At 36.8% G+C, this 4505-nt stretch overlaps 1 long non-coding RNA gene across 1 annotated transcript; it reads left to right on the forward strand.

Moving 5' to 3' along the window:
• The first annotated feature begins 996 nt into the window (after nucleotides 1–996).
• On the forward strand, nucleotides 997–3483 carry LOC131537398 (uncharacterized). Its single transcript, XR_009270268.1, has 4 exons — nucleotides 997–1112; nucleotides 1758–1830; nucleotides 1937–2060; nucleotides 3405–3483. It is a non-coding gene; the product is annotated as an uncharacterized LOC131537398 (long non-coding RNA).
• The last annotated feature ends 1022 nt before the right edge of the window (nucleotides 3484–4505 follow it).

Raw genomic sequence — 4505 nt, forward strand, 5'->3', positions numbered from 1 at the left:
TATCTTTCTTTGCGTGCGCGTATGTGAGAGAAAGCGACGCCGAGCCGTGCGTCTTCACACTAGAGTTTACGGTACGTCAAATACAGCTACACTGCGTTTCCATTCAGATAAACTGAAAAATAATATTATAAATTATAGTAACACCGCATTTTATTGTCAGTTACGGTAACGGCGTTGTAACGGGGGAAACAGTAATTCGTTTGATTACTCGTTACTGAAAAAATAACGCCGTTTATTTATAACGCTGTTATTCCCATCACTGGAGATGACTGTCTAGGGGAGAAAGTCTTTTGTCAGAAGACTAAGAAACTGCTTTAGTATGGAAAATACGGTCATTACCAATACTGTCATGCAATTTGACTGAGTATGCTGAATTTATTTATTGATTTATTTATTTTTACAGTACTACAACTTACAGTAGACTGCATTTTGTGATCATATTCAAATCTTTGACATTTGCACTTTTCTTTTCTAGTGCTTTTCATCTACTGGAGATTTCTTTAGAGTAGTGTAATGAAAATAAACCTTTCTTAAAGCTTGTTGTATTTTACTGTATCTGCAACTGTATACAGTATATACTGTATGTTATATACTGTAATTGGCATGCTGAAACAGACAAAATAGACTAATAGACTCTAAAAGACACTGACTTGCAAAATGATTCCTGATTCCCAAAAGGAGGTTTTTGTATAATGTGTGTTTGATTAAGATACAAGCCAGTAATGAGAATGAGGTGCAGTTTAGCAGAACATCACTGAAGAGCAGGACTACAGGATTAATCAGAGTCTGACTAAACCAAAGCTGGAGCTGAAGCTGAAGCAGACTCAAGGACTGATGTGGTGCTTCATTAATATCAGTGTCTGCAATGAAACGCCTTTGGTTTCATTTCTGATGTCATGTAATGGTTGTACATTTTAAAGTTGTGGTTGCATGTGCATTAAGCATTCATTATGTTAATACATCGTTTGTTCTTTCTTTCAGCTCATTATCTGAGAGAATCACTCTCCATTTGTCACCATTTCCGGAGTGAATTCAGACTATAAAAGAACGACCATCAGCTCACAGACACCATCATCTACTGATGAACATCTTCAAGACACAGTCTGATTCAGGTAAGATCATGTGTTGTCTCATATTGTCTCATATATTGATTAATGTAGCTTTTGGAGGTTTTCTTTCAGGTCCTTGTCAGAGCCACTCATTTTAGGGGTTGTGTTCAATAATGAGGCGATCAGCCCATAAACATCTGTCTTGTGATTGTCGTTTGTAGTTAATCAAACTAGTTTCCTTTAATTAAAAGTCTGTGCGGTTTCAGTTTTACTATCAGCACTGAGTGGAATAAAGACACAGATTTCTGTTTCCTAAAGAAAACATCTGAGTTCACAAAGCAGCAAGAGAATTAATAAAGTCTGAGCATTTGTGCTTTCTCTTAGTGTTTGCAGGCTTCTTATTTGATCGAGGAAGTGAAAAACACTGAACAAACTAGAAAGCAATTATAGTGTTTTAAGTGTATTCAGGTAGTTGTGCCAAAACATTTTTTCAACTACCTTTTTCAGCCTTAATTACAGTTTAACAGTCATTAGAAATAATTTATGCGACACTGACTGAGTGAAATTTTGAGTGTTTAATTAGTGTTGGAGCTGAACTCTTGTCTAGTCTGAGTTAGACCCGCACACATTTGCTTCTGTTTCATTTGCTGTTTATTTATTAGTCATTGATGTTATTGTGTTCTACTCACCGCTCTCGTCTTATTTCAGCGTATGTTACAACTGTTGCTCAATAAACAGCATTCACTGCAGCTTCCCCAGTCGTCCTGATCCTCACATCACAGTAAGATCTCACTATTCAAGTTAGAAATGTTAGAGTTAAACTTGCTACTAAAATGGATTAAAAGTGTATTCACTTTTGTTTGTGTCTGAACGATGTTCTCCATCAGATCAACAGTGTTTGGATGTGTTTTTACGGTGTGGAGTTGATGGAAAATATGACGCTGAACGTTCTCCTTTGACTTCTCTGAGGAACAAGAAACACAAACCAACTGGACAAGTTCTGTCATAAATGTAAGTTGTTCAGTATTTATTGCTTGTTTATTGAACTATTTTATTAAAGCAGTGTCACACTAGCAGTTGTGCTGAAGTACTGAATATTCAGAACGACATACTTATGATATTGTTTAAATAAATTATTTTCTGGGTGGAGGGATTTTAAATTTTAAGTTAAACTTTATACTTTTTTAATGTATGTGGTTTTTGATTTGACATTTTAAGCATTTTACAGGGATAGTTCAACTAAAAATGTATATTCTGTCATCATTCTCTCATCCTCATGTTGTTTCAAACCTGTAAGATTATGGTTCACATTCAGATCACAACTGAAGATATTTTTTATGAAATCTGAGAGATTTCTGTCCCTTCGCTGACAGTCAACGCAACGACCAGCTTGACGCTTCAAAAAGGTCATAATGGAACCCAGATGAATTGAGCGGTTCAGTCTGCATCTTCTGAAGAAACTTGATTGCTTTATATGATGAACAGATTTAATTCAGGCTTTTATTCACAGATAAACATGAATCAGCACAAAAACTGACAACAGCATACCCATCCCCAAACTAACTTCACCGAACGCCATGATAGTGTTGTTTGTGGTTGGTGAACATAATCATTGGGATCATTATTTGCCAGAGCTATTAACTGTTGATACTCCCCAGCAGAGTTGCTCCTTCATAGAAGGTTGAGAGGACCTTTTGAACGTGTTGTAGAGCCACATCAAACCAGTCTCAGAGTCCTTCAAGATTAGCATGAGATGGTGAAGAAGAACTTGTCTCAAGCTAAGGAGAAACAAAAACATCTCTATGAATGTGTATTATTCTAGGAATGATTGGGTGTGGATGAAAGCACATCCCCTTTCCAAGGCCTCTCAAGAATTTATATCAGTCGTGGCAAACAGAAGCTCAAGCACACTTGTGTCAGAATCAGTGAGGTCCATTCTTGTGTTACGCAGCACATTTGAGATCCGGAAGAACCAATGAGCTTCTGTTTGTGTTTGCTGATCAGTGTAAATATGTGAATAAAAGACTAAATTAAATCTGTTCATCAGATAAAGTGATCAAATCTCTTCAGAAAATGTGACTAAACCACTCAATATTAGTGGAGGGACAGAAATCTCTCAGAATTCATTAAAAATATCTTCATTTGTGTTCAGAAGAGGTTTGGAATGATGTGAGAGTGAGGAAATGATAACAATTTTAAGTTCTGGGTGAACTATCCCTGTTACATCCACCATTTGAATGGAAACATTTAGACAGAAGAATGTCAGGCCATCTGTCTTTACAAATAGGACATTTTTACATTGAGAAATTAAAGCATTTCTAACACATTGAAACTAATGACTGGTTTGTTATTTAGTGCTTCCTCTCAGGAATTTGTGAAACAATGGCACAACATAACATCAGCATCAATGACTCAACTGGATCAGATGATCATTATGTCCTTGAGTGGTACAGAAAAACACATTATGCATACTTGGTATCTGTCTGTGTCCTTTCAGTCGTTGAGATCCCAGTCATGATCTTAACTCTGATCGCCTTGTTTCTCATCATCAAATCTCGGCCTGCTGCTTCAGTTTTTGTTAGTCATTTGATACTTTCAGATCTCATACAGGTCATTTGTATATTAATAGTAGTAGGAACCTCTTGGACACACAAACTGGAAGGTGCATATTTCTATTCTTTGATTGTGGGTCTGTATTTTATGGCATGTGTTGCTGTTGAACGATATCTTCTGGTTTCTCATCCTATCTGGTACAGATCTCACCAGTCACTCAAACTCTCCTGTTTTATTTCTGTGATCATTTGGTTCGCACCTTTGATCATTGCAAGAATAGACCCCCCTCATATTGATTTTAATGTTCTAGCCTATTCTATAGCGTGTTTAATTCCCTACATCATCATCATTCTCTGTTTTGCTGGCACTTGTCGAGGTCTTTCTCGCTCAATATCTCTGACTGCTCTGAAGCGCAAATTAATTTTGGGCAGTTTGTTCCTGGTGCTGTTGACTTACACACTTCTCATTCTCCCTGCTGGAATTTTCATATTGATGTTATCTTATATTGAATATTTCAGTTTTTTTCATGATAATTTATTACTTGAAAAGTCTTTCTTCTATGCACGATTGCTCGTGTTTGTGAATCCACTTGCTGACTGTTTGCTGTATCTGTTCATGAGGCCTGATGTTGGTGATTTAATGAAGTCTGTTCGCTGCTGTCGTAGACGTCAGAGATCGAATCACAACCAGGACGAACACTCTGTAGTGAATCCACAGAACAGCTGCTGTACTGTAGTGTGCTGTATTTCAGCTCAAGAGCCTGCATCTCATTCACTGAACACCTGCAGCTCAGTTTAACCTGCTGATAAATGAGCTGAGCATATTTAATGAAGTCAATGTCCATTTGTACATTGCAAACACACTTAATTTCTAGGAAATTGAGGTTTATTTATAAAATTATTT

This window comes from Onychostoma macrolepis, chromosome 03, assembly GCF_012432095.1.
Source record: "Onychostoma macrolepis isolate SWU-2019 chromosome 03, ASM1243209v1, whole genome shotgun sequence".
NCBI classification, from domain to species: Eukaryota; Metazoa; Chordata; class Actinopteri; order Cypriniformes; family Cyprinidae; genus Onychostoma; species Onychostoma macrolepis.